The following is a 12,701-nucleotide window of genomic DNA, read 5'->3' as shown; positions in this document are numbered from 1 at the left end:
GAGTTTAGGGATTGAATTGCTCTCAGTTACTTTTCCTAGTTTTTTCTGCCCAAGCTTTAGTCATTCCTTGAGAGGCCCCTGGCTGCCTGAGAAGTGCAGGGACTGTGTGACTTGTCGCTCCTAGAGCCTTGATCTGAGTCACAAGCTTGTTTTGCTTCCCTGGGGCTGCAGACAAGGAAATGCTCAGCTCCAGGATCCCTGCCTCTAAGGAAAGCAGTTAATAGAATAGAGCTATTTACATGTTGGTCTGAGGGTTCAGCTTGACTACTTTACAGGCTCCATTTACACTACACAGGAGAAAGTGGCACAGGCCTAAGAGGAATGCTGTGAATGGGGAGCAAGGGAAAAAAGCAACCTTTAAGGTCAATGATAGCCATATTCCAGTCTTTTGGAATCATAGCTGGAAAAGGGAGGCCTTGTTGTAAAGGTCCCATAGGTTTAAGAACCGCATTAATTTGCCGTAAGTCACGTAAGAGTCTCTAATTTCCACAGATCTTTTTTTTTCTTTTTGTAGATAATTATTTTTTATTGAAGGGTAGTTGACACACAGTATTACATTACATTAGTTTCATGTGTACAACACAGTGATTCAACATTTATATACATGATGATTCTAGGTACCAGCTATCACCATACCAAGTTGTTACAATATTTTGACTATATTCCTTATGCTATACATTACATCCCGGTTACTTATTTATTTTACAATTGGAAGTGCGTACTTTTTTTTGTTGTTGTTGTGAGGGCATCTCTCATATTGATTGATCAAATGGTTAACAACAATAAAATTCTGTATAGGGGAGTCAATGCTCAATGCACAATCATTAATCCACCCCAAGCCTAATTTTCGTCAGTCTCCAATCTTCTAAAGCATAACGAACAAGTTCTTACATGGAGAACAAATTCTTACATAGTGAATAAGTTACATGGTGAACAGTACAAGGGCAGTCATCACAGAAACTTTTGGTTTTGCTCATGCATTATGAACTATAAACAGTTCAAATATGAATACTCATTTGATCTTTATACTTGATTTATATGTGGATACCACATTTCTTTCTTTATTATTATTATTTTTAATAAAATGCTGAAGTGGTAGGTAGATACACGATAAAGGTAGAAAACATAGTTTAGTGTTGTAAGAGAGCAAATGTAGATGATCAGGTGTGTGCCTGTAGACAATGTGTTAATCGAAGCTAGACAAGGGCAATAAAACATCCACATATGCAGAAGATTTCTCTCAGAACAGGGGGGTGAGGTTCTAGGCCTCACCTCTGTTGATCCCCAATTTCTCACCTGATGGCCCCCCTGCGACTGTGCCTGTCTTAGGTTGTTCCTCCCTTGAGGAATCTTACCCGTCTCTGGCTAACCAGTCATCTTCCGGGGCCATACAGGGAAATGTAAAGTTGGTAAGTGAGAGAGAAGCCTTATTGTTTGAAAAGGCTAGCTTTTTACTTCTTTGCATATTTATGCCCTGTGGCTACTATGCCCAGCATTTGTCTTGAGGTATATTTACCACTTGGAAGAATTATGATACTCGGTTAATTTGATATGAGGCATGAATTCTATTTAAGGGTTGTAATTAGGAAGGAAGAAGAAAAGCTATAGAAGTAGCAGGCGGAAGAAAACATGGGAAGATTGATTATTTCTCTGACATATCTTCTTGTAGAGTAACTTCAGCATGTGTAGGTTTTAAACCACTAATTAAATTGGCAACACACATTAACATAATAGGAGTATAGTTACATAACCAAAGCATACCTGTAATTACCAGCCATCTCCAGTGAAACCAAGAAAACCAGTTAGGCACCTTAGGCAGTTGTGAAAACTTACCTATGATATGGTGGATATTGTCCAACTGAACTGAACAGTCTGAGAGAAATCAGACAAATTAAAACACCCCATTCCTGGGGACTGTTCACATCCCATATGTTCTTTTCACTGTAAATAGTCTGTAGTTGTAAGATTTTGGAGCGCTACAATTTGCACTTCTCCTAATTCTTGGTTGAGTTCCAACAGTATAGATCCAGTCAAATTTGTTGTTTTACTGTATGCACAGGCCAGTTTAGATAACTCCTTCCTCATTCCCATGGAAAGTCCAGGAGCTGGTGGGATGAGTGCATCTACAGCTGTAGCAGTGTGTGGAGCTGTTGGGGTTTTTTGATGATCATCTTCTGGCATGAGTCTTCCAGAGAGTGCTGATGTTGGAAGTTCTTTTTCATATCGTATCTTAGTTCATTTTTGGGGTAGCCCAATTAGACTTTGATCCTCTGTATAAACACAAACAGACCCTTTGCCTACACTTTTATATGCCCGTTATACCCTTGTGTAGAACTCATTGGAGATTACCACACAGGAACTGCCCTTTTTTTTTTTTTGGTATCACTAATCTACACTTACATGACGAATATTATGTTTACTAGGCTCTCCCCTATACCAGGACCCCCTATAAAGCCCTTTACAGTCACTGTTCATCACCATAGCAAATATTGTAGAATCACTACTTGCCTTCTCTGTGTTGTATAGCCTTCCCCGTTCTCCCACCACCCCATGCATGCTAATCTTAATACCCCCCTTCTTCTCCCCACCCCTTATCACTCCCTACCCACCCATCCTCTCCAGTCCCTTTCCATTTGGTTCCTGTTAGTCCATTCTTGAGTACTGTGATTCTGCTGCTGTTTTGTTCCTCCAGTTTTTCCTTTGTTCTTATATTCCACAGATGAGTGAAATCATTTGGTATTTCTCTTTCCCCGCTTGGCTTGTTTCACTGAGCATAATACCCTCCAGCTCCATCCATGTTGCTGCAAATGGTAGGATTTTCCCTTTTCTTATGGCTGAGTAGTATTCCATTGTGTATATGTACCACATCTTCTTTATCCATTCATCTATCGATGGACATTTAGGTTGCTTCCAATTCTTGACTATTGTAAATAGTGCTGCGATAAACATAGGGGTGCATTGGTCTTTCTCATACTTGATTTTTGCATTCTTAGGGTAAATTCCTAGGAGTGCAATTCCTGGGTAAAATGGCAAGTCTGTTTTGAGCATTTTGATGTACCTCCATACTGCTTTCCACAATAGTTGAACTAATTTACATTCCCACAAGCAGTATAGGAGGGTACCCCTTTCTCCACAGCCTCACCAACATTTGTTGTTGTTTGTCTTTTGGATGGCAGCCATACTTACTGGTGTGAGGTGATACCTCATTGTAGTTTTAATTTGCATTTCTCTGATAATTAGCGATGTTGAGCATCTTTTCATGTATCTGTTGGCCATCTGTATTTCTGTTTTGGAGAACTGTCTGTTCAGTTCCTCTGCCCATTTTTTAATTGGGTTATTTGTTTTTCGTTTGTGGAGGCGTGTGAGCTCCTTATATATTCTGGACATCAAGCCTTTATCGGATCTGTCATTTTCAAAGATATTCTCCCATACTGTAGGGTTCCTTTTTGTTCTATTGATGGTGTCTTTTTCTGTACAGAAGCTTTTCGGCTTAATATAGTCCCACTTGTTCATTTTTGCTGTTGTTTTCCTTGCCCAGGGAGATATGTTCAAGAAGAGGTCACTCATGTTTATGTCTAAGAGGTTTTTGCCTATGTTTTCTTCCAAGAGTTTAATGGTTTCATGACTTACATTCAGGTCTTTGATCCATTTGGAGTTTACTTTTGTATATGAGGTTAGACAATGGTCCAGTTTCATTCTCCTACATGTAGCTGTCCAGTTTTGCCAGCACCATCTGTTGAAGAGACTGTCATTTCGCCATTGTATGTCCATGGCTCCTTTATCAAATATTAATTGACCATATATGTCTGGGTTAATGTCTGGATTCTCTGTTCAGTTCCATTGTTCTGTGGCTCTGTTCTTGTGCCAGTATCAAATTGTCTTGATTACTATGGCTTTATAGTAGAGCTTGAAGTTGGGGAGTGAGATCCCCCCTACTTTATTCTTCTTTCTCAGGATTGCTTTGGCTATTCGGGGTTTTTGGTGTTTCCATATGAATTTTTGAATTATTTGTTCCAGTTCATTGAAGAATGTTGCTGGTAGTTGCACAGGGATTGCATCAAATCTGTATATTGCTTTGGGCAGGATGGCCATTTTGATGATATCAATTCTTCCTAGCCACAAGCATGGGATGAGTTTCCGTCTGTTAGTGTCCCCTTTAATTTCTCTTAAGAGTGACTTGTAGTTTTCAGAGTATAAGCCTTTCTCTTCTTTGGTTAGGTTTATTCCTAGGTATTTTATTTTTTTTGTTGCAATTGTGAATGGAGTTGTTTTCCTGATTTCTCTTTCTGTTGGTTCATTGTTAGTGTATAGGGAAGCCACAGATTTCTGTGTGTTGATTTTTTATCCTGCAACTTTGCTGTATTCCGATATCAGTTCTACTAGTTTTGGGGTGGAGTCTTTAGGGTTTTTTATGTACAGTATCATGTCATCTGCAAGTAGTGACAGTTTAACTTCTTCTTTACCAATCTGGATTCCTTGTATGTTTTTGTTTTGTCTGATTGCCGTGGCTACGACCTCCAGTACTATGTTAAATAACAGTAGGCAGAGTTGGCATCCCTGTCTAGTTCCCAATCTCAGAGGAAATGCTTTCAGCTTCTCGCTGTTCAATATAATGTTGGCTGTGGGTTTATCATAGATGGACTTTATTATGTTGAGGTACTTGCCCTCTATTCCCATTTTGCTGAGAGTTTTTATCATGAATGGATGTTGAACTTTGTCAAATGCTTTTTCAGCATCTATGGAGATGATCATGTGGTTTTTGTCTTTCTTTTTTTTGATGTGGTGGATGATGTTGATGGACTTTCGAATGTTGTACCATCCTTGCATCCCTGGGATGAATCCCACTTGGTCATGGTGTATGATCCTTTTGATGTATTTTTGAATTCGGTTTGCTAATATTTTGTTGAGTATTTTTGCATCTATGTTCATCAGGGATATTGGTCTGTAGTTTTCTTTTTTGGTGGGGTCTTTGCCTGGTTTTGGTATTAGGGTGATGTTAGCTTCATAGAATGAGTTTGGGAGTATCCCCTCCTCCTCTATTTTTTGGAAAACTTTAAGGAGAATGGGTATTATGTCTTCCCTGTATGTCTGATAATATTCCGAGGTAAATCCATCTGGCCTGGGGGTTTTGTTCTTGGGTAGTTTTTTGATTACCGCTTCAATTTCATTCCTGGTAATTGGTCTGTTTTGATTTTCTGTTTCTTTCTGGGTCAATCTTGGAAGGTTGTATTTTTCTAGGAAGTTGTCCATTTCTCCTAGGTTTCCCAGCTTGTTAGCATATAGGTTTTCATAGTATTCTCCAATAATTCTTTGCATTTCCTTGGGGTCCGTCGTGATTTTTCCTTTCTCGTTTCTGATACTGTTGATTTGTGTTGACTGTCTTTTCCTCTTAATAAATCTGGCTAGAGGCTTATCTATTTTGTTTATTTTCACGAAGTACCAGCTCTTGGTTTCATTGATTTTTGCTATTGTTTTATTCTTCTCAATTTTATTTATTTCTTCTCTGATCTTTATTATGTCCCTCCTTCTGCTGACCTTAGGCCTCATTTGTTCTTCTTTTTCCAGTTTTGATAATTGTGACATTAGACCATTCATTTGGGATTGTTCTTCCTTTTTTAAATATGCTTGGATTGCTATATACTTTCCTCTTAAGACTGCTTTTGCTGTGTCCCACAGAAGTTGGGGCTTAGTATTGTTGTTGTCATTTGTTTCCATACATTGCTGGATCTCCATTTTGATTTGATTATTGATCCATTGATTATTTAGGATCGTGTTGTTAAGCCTCCATGTGTTTGTGAGCCTTTTTGCTTTCTTTGTACAGTTTATTTCTAGTTTTATGCCTTTGTGGTCTGAAAAGTTGGTTGGTAGGATTTCAATCTTTTGGAATTTTCTGAGGCTCTTTTTGTGGCCTAGTATGTGGTCTATTCTGCAGAATGTTCCATGTGCACTTGAGAAGAATGTATATGCTGTTGCTTTTGGGTGTAGAGTTCTATAGATGTCTATTAGGTCCATCTGCTCTACTGTGTTGTTCAGTGCTTCCGTGTCCTTACTTATTATCTGCCCAGTGGATCTATCCTTTGGGGTGAGTGGTGTGTTGAAGTCTCCTAGAATGAATGCATTGCAGTCTATATCCCCCTTTAGTTCTGTTAGTATTTGTTTCACATATGCTGGTGCTCCTGTGTTGGGTGCATATATATTTAGAATGGTTATATCCTCTTGTTGGACTGAGCCCTTTATCATTATGTAGTGTCCTTCTTTATCTCTTGTTACTTTGTTTGTTTTGAAGTCTATTTTGTCTGATATTAGTCCTGCAACCCCTGCTTTCTTCTCGCTATTGTTTGCCTGAAATATGTTTTTCCATCCCTTGACTTTTAGTCTGTACATGTCTTTGGGTTTGAGGTGAGTTTCTTGTAAGCAGCATATAGATGGGTCTTGCTTTTTTATCCATTCTGTTACTCTATGTCTTTTGATTGGTGCGTTCAGTCCATTTACATTTAGGGTGATTATTGGAAGGTATGTACTTATTGCCATTGCAGGCTTTAAGTTTGTGGTTGCCAAAGGTTCAAGGTTAGCTTCTTTACTATCTTACTGTCTAACTTAACTCATTTATTGAGCTATTATAAACATGGTCTGATGATTCTTTATTTCTCTCCCTTCTTATTCCTCCTCCTCCATTCTTCATATGTTGTGTGTTTTGTTCTGTGCTCTTTTTAGGGGTGCCCCAATCTATAGCAGTCCCTCTAAATTACCCTGTAGAGGTGGTTTGTGGAAGGCAAATTCCCTCAACTTTTGCTTGTCTGGGAATTGTTTAATCCCTCCATATTTAAATGATAATCGTGCTGGATACAGTATTCTTGGTTTGAGGCCCTTCTGTTTCATTTCATTAAGTACATCATGCCATTCTCTTCTGGCCTGTAAGGTTTTTGTTGAGAAGTGTGATGATAGCCTCATGGGTTTTCCTTTTTTTCTCTTTGGCTGCCTTTAATACTCTGTCCTTGTCTTTGATCTTCGCCACTTTAATTATTATGTGTCTTGGTGTTGCCTTCCTCGGATCCCTTGTCATGGGAGTTCTGTGGACCTCTGTGGTCTGAGAGGCCATTTCCTCCCCTAGTTTGGGGAAGTTTTCAGCAATTATTTCTTCAAAGACACTTTCTATCCTTTTTTCTCTCTCTTCTTCTTCTGGTACCCCCAGAATGTGGATTTTGTTCTGTTTCGATTGGTCCCACAGTTCTCTTAATATTCTTTCATTCTTGGAGATCCTTTTATCTCTCTCTGCATCAGCTTCTCTGCATTCCTTTCTCTGTTTTCTAATCCATTAATGGTCTCTTGCATCTAGTCCATTCTGCCTTGAAGTCCTTCAAGAGGTTGTTTTATTTCTGTATTCTCCCTCTTTAGTTCTTGCATATTTCTCTGCAAGTCCATCAGCATGGTTATGACTTTTGTTTTGAATTCTTTTTCAGGAAGATTGGTTAAATTTATCTCCCCAGGTTCCTTCTCAGGGGATGATGTAGAAGATGTTGAAGCTGTCTGGTTTAGTCTTGTCTGGATCAAATTTTTTTGCCTCTTCATGTTGATAGGTGCAGTTGTATGCTGTTGACTGATCTGTCAGCTGGGAGATCCAAGACTTTTTCCACTTGCTCCTCGCCTTTCTTTACTGGGACAACTGCGACCCCTAGTGGCTTGTGTTGGGCAATTGCATATAGACTGGGTCTCTTTATCTTGCCCGGCTGGTATTGAGGAAGCTCCCTTGCTGTGGGCATGGCCATCCTCAGGCTGCTGCTCTGCTATGGTGAGGCCCCGGAGGGGTAATGGATGGGGGGGCTGTTTGGCTGTTTACCTCTGTGTGGGGTCTCAGAGCTGTTGCCCAGGGGGTTAGTGTGCCCGGAGTTCCCTGGAATTTCCAGCTGTTGAGCTGTTACCCGGGATGCTTCCATCCAGTTGTGGGGTCCCTGTCTCTTTAAGACTTTCAAAAAGCACTCACTTTTCTTTGTCCCAGAGGCACTGGCTGTGGAGACCCGCTCACAGGTCTTACTGTCCTGCTTCCCTAGTTTCCAGGACCCCATGCATGCACTGTGTCTGCGCTTTGGTGTGGATGGCTGGGGCTGGGTGTTCAGCAGTCCTGGGCTCCCTCTCCCTCCCCGCTCTGACTCCTCTCCTCCCACCAGGAGCTGGGGTGTGGGGCGCTCGGATCCTGCCGGGCTGCAGCTTGTATCTTACCCCCTTCACCAGGCACTGGTTTCTCGCAGGTGTGGATATAGTCTGACTGTTGTCCTGTGTCTTCTGTTCTCTCTTTTAGGGATAGTTGTATTTGTTGTATTTTCAAAAATATATATGTTTTTGAGAGGAGATTCCCACTGTCCTACTCACACTGCCATCTTGGCTCTGCCTCTGTATGCCACAATCTTTTTGCCATGGTTTTTTTCACAAATGATTTTTGTTTCTATAAATGCAAAACCAATGAGGCCTTATTTTCTCTAAATGAGGCATTATTGTTAACAGCCTTTTACAAAGGAAATTCAGAAACAGGTTAGACTTCAGTCAGCACTGCATGCCACCTCTGCACTGCAAACCATGAAGCACTGTCACCAAAAGTGTTTCCGTGTGCCAGCAGCTGTCGCGCAGGCACCGGGCATCCAGCTCATCTCTTACTGTCATTACAAGCCGGGAGTGTGAGGTCGTCAGAGTGAGGATATCTGGGAGGTTCAGTGTGCCGGGGACAAGAGGTGATTTCAGAGGGTCGTGACCGGCAGCCCTGAACCCATGGACCAGGATGGCGACAGCTTCAGTGTCCTTCTACTGTTTCCCTCAGAAAATCTTTCCTCTTCTCTCTCTCTTAGCTTTTTTCTGTATTTTAGCTTCAGAAAACCTCATTTGTTTAAGTAAGTAGTTATTCCTGTACTACCTGAGATAAAGTCCTCATAAGAATGGGAAATGTTTCCAGAAGAAAAAAAACCTACTAAGCCACTGGTACTGCACACAGTGGCTGCAGTGACGGCATCAAGCAGGTGTGGAAAGGGTGGATTTCTTGAGCCTTGGATAAAGGGCTTGAGATTCCATGACCTCATCTCCTTGCTGGGAAGTGATTATCATCACACCTGTAATTGCAGTGACAGTGTCTGCGTGGGGACTTAGGATTCTTTCTGTGAAGCATTCATGAATTGTGAAAATCACTGAAAGCTATTAAGATGATTAATAGAAATATCCAACAGGAGTGGCAGAACAAGATGGGTAGAGCAAAACACCTAATTGGCACCTGAAGTAGGGGCAGTCTCCAGGGACTGAGCCTTAACCTGTGGAATCTAGGGCTTTCCCCAGGTGCTGTCAGAATTCAGTTAGATTACAAAGTACACAGCTGGTGTTGCAGAGAATTGCTTGTCATGGGGAAAAAACCTCCATGTGAGTGTGGGGGCAGTGTGAGAGTAAAGAGGAAGCCCAAGAAGATTGGGTTTTCCTGACCACCTGGTGTAAGTGAAGTGGGATTTGCTCAAGGACAGCCCTGGTTTATAGCAATGTGGTCTGGGGAAAGAAAGGATGAAATGGTGGGGGATGAAGAACCTTTGATTCCTGGGGGCTACTGGGTCACCCATTGCAGTGGCTGCATTGCAGTCAGTTGCTAAAGCTAAAAGGCACCCATAGAGATGGATCTGCCTCCCAGAGAGCTGGTTCACTGGATGCGTAAGGAGAGGAACACTTATGAGGAAGAGGCACAATATACAATCCCTTGGTTATTGTTATCTGTGATAACTAAAATGAAATTAAAAGTGCTGGTCAATATGGTTAGGTCACAGGGAAGGCAGTACAGCACAGAGAAGACAAGTAAGGATTCTATAGCATCTTACTGTGCTGGTAGTGACTGCAATGGGCGATGCGGTGAGGACCTGATACCTCCCTCTCGCCTGGGTTACAGGGCTGGTCTTCATCTCTACCTGATGCTCTGCAGCCCATTCTCTGCCCAGCGACCAGTGCAGTTCAGGAACAATATTCTGAGGTCCTGTCTCTACTGTTATCTGTAATGGGATATGCTTCACCTAAAGGGGAAAATCCTTACCACTGTGAGCTCTGTCTCCTCTCTCCACCTGGCTTATTTCACTGAGCATAATACCCTCTCCTGTGGCCTGGGCCCTCTGAAGCTCTGACTTCCTGTCTCCTTGCTATCTTCTCACTTCCCTCCTTCCACCTGTGCCAGCCTCCATGCTGTACCTGAACAGGACAGCAGCTCTGCCCCTTGGGCCTTTGCAAAGGCTGATTCTTGTGCTTGGAAATTACTCTCAAATATTTATACAAGGCTCAGTACCTCACCTTCTTCCCAGGGTTTGCTTAATTGCTCATTTATTTAGGAAGAGTGTTACTGCGCCATGTGACAATGCATCCCAAAGCCCATCTTCCCAGCAACCTGACCTTTTTCCTTCTACATGCCTGCCACACTTTAACACACTATGTAATCAGCTCTTCCTTCATGGTTGCTGTCTTCCTTGAAGAGACTATAAGATCCATGAGGGGAGAGGTCTTTCCTTGCATAAAACCCATGAGTTGCCAATGGAACATATGTTAGATTTGTTAATGACCACAATAGCCTTCTTCCCTGTTTATTTTGACACTCTGGCAACTCTTTCTAAATAGCCTCTTTGCAGTTTCTTCCTGTGGGTATTCCTTGTTGATTTCAGAGTGAAAAGGAATCACATTTTGGAGACAAAATCCTGAGTGTAGCCAAGGTGTAGCTATCAACACATACTCAGCTTCATTCTTGCACTTCACTGGAACGTGCTTCTCTCCTGCCTCACAGATGTGTTTCTCTGGTCACCTTTTCACACAATCCTCACGGATGAACTTCATCAATTTCCACATTTAACACGTTTCTAATACTCTCCACTCCCCTTGCAGACACTGTGGCTGCAATTACAGGTGACATGATAATCACCAGCCAGCAAGGAGACATGGTGGAGAGAGAGAGACGTCCTCTCCCCATGCCTGCATGCCCTGCCCCAGCACCACTGTCCTGACAGCAGATGCCCATTGGGTAAGTAGTTACTTATTTCAGGGACATTTCAGATTCCTAGAAGGAAAATGCCTCAGGCAACCCAGCAGAATAGCTTTGGGACAAAACTCTGTGACAGGTGTGTTTTCTGGGTGTGAACACCCAAGAATTTTTGTGTGTGTACAACAGTCATTTGCTTAGATGGCAGGCATCTTTGCCTCTTGTCCCAGGCATCAGGACAACTTGGTATCTTCCCTCGTGTCTCCCCGTCATGGCCTCTTTGGTTTTCTCTCTTGTCCCTGAGCCTCACTTAAAGGCTTCACATGGCAGACATGCTTTTAGCAGGAAGATGGTGAAGGTGAGCGCCCAGTTGCTGGGCAGATGCGTGGTGTGTGAGTGTGCATATGAGTGACAGGTGCTGGTGTGTGCATTCCATACGGTGGGGAACATACTTGGCTAAGCACCATCTGTGGTAGTCTCTCGGCACATCTGTCATAAGCAGAAGGCTGTTACCACTTCTCTGCCACCAGGAGGAATTAGTCTCATTTTCTCTTCCATTTATTGAGAAGCAAATATTATGTAAAAAGTAAATAATGCTAAAGGTTGTAGGAGTCAGACTTATCAGGGACTTTGAAATTCTCAATACAAAGGTAGCCTTGCCATTTCTCGGTGCCTTGTTCTCGTTCTTCATGGTCCTGGTCTTTCACTCTCCTCCCCTTTCCTGTCCTCCCTTCTCCTTGAATGAGAGGGCTCTTCTCCAGGGCCTGATGGAAGGGCAGTTTCCCTGCCTCTCTGGGAGGCAGAGGGACTTCATTCAGATCCTCCTGCGTCTCCGTGGAAATCATGAGCCACGGTCACCCGAGAACAGTGATCCCTGGAAATGCTGGAGCGGACCATCACCACAGCACAGTGAGCTTTCTGGCCTCAAGAAACACTTACTTATATGAGAAATATATAAATGTGTTATATATATTTATGTATGTGAGTACATTAAGAAACATATATATTACACATATTTATATACATATATATGAGATCAGGAATTTTTTCAGTGTTATTAAAGTTCCATTTTTTTCTGTGACTATTTTTAAAGAATGTATGTGTACAAAGTGAAGGTAAATATTCACACTGACACATAAGCACCACTGCTGAGTGACTTCTTGGTCTGCATTCCCTTTGTGGAACTTGACCATTAGTGTCATGGGTCACACGTGGTCATGCCAGTGGAGTTGGCTCTCCAGTATGGCACTTGTGTCCCCACCAGGTGATATGTGTTTTATCAAAGGCCAGCTTAATGCCAGTTGACTTCTCGTTCACTTACACGTGTGATCTAATGTAATGGAACTACTGACATGTACTGTCAAAAAGTCTTATTTCCATAAATCCTAAATCGAATGTCCCCCAAAACATGAAAATTGAAGAATTTTTAAAAAGTGCAATTAAGATAAAAGTGGGTCATAACACTAACATATTAGCTGTCATATAAATCTGTGAAAATCTGACACTTGCATTTTTGACATCCTTGAATTTTCAGGCTAAAGGATTCCCAATTTTAAATCGTTTTTGATTAATTATAATTTGTGATAGTGAAAATATATGTAAAATTTAAATCATAAGAATTTGATCACGGGAAGATGGCGGCATGAGTAGTTCAGAGGAAATCTCCTCCCCAAAACATATATATCTATGAAAATACAATAAATACAACTATTCCTAAAAGAGACAC

Source organism: Manis pentadactyla (assembly GCF_030020395.1).
Source record: "Manis pentadactyla isolate mManPen7 chromosome 15 unlocalized genomic scaffold, mManPen7.hap1 SUPER_15_unloc_1, whole genome shotgun sequence".
Lineage (NCBI taxonomy): Eukaryota > Metazoa > Chordata > Mammalia > Pholidota > Manidae > Manis > Manis pentadactyla.
This window is presented reverse-complemented; position numbering follows the sequence as displayed.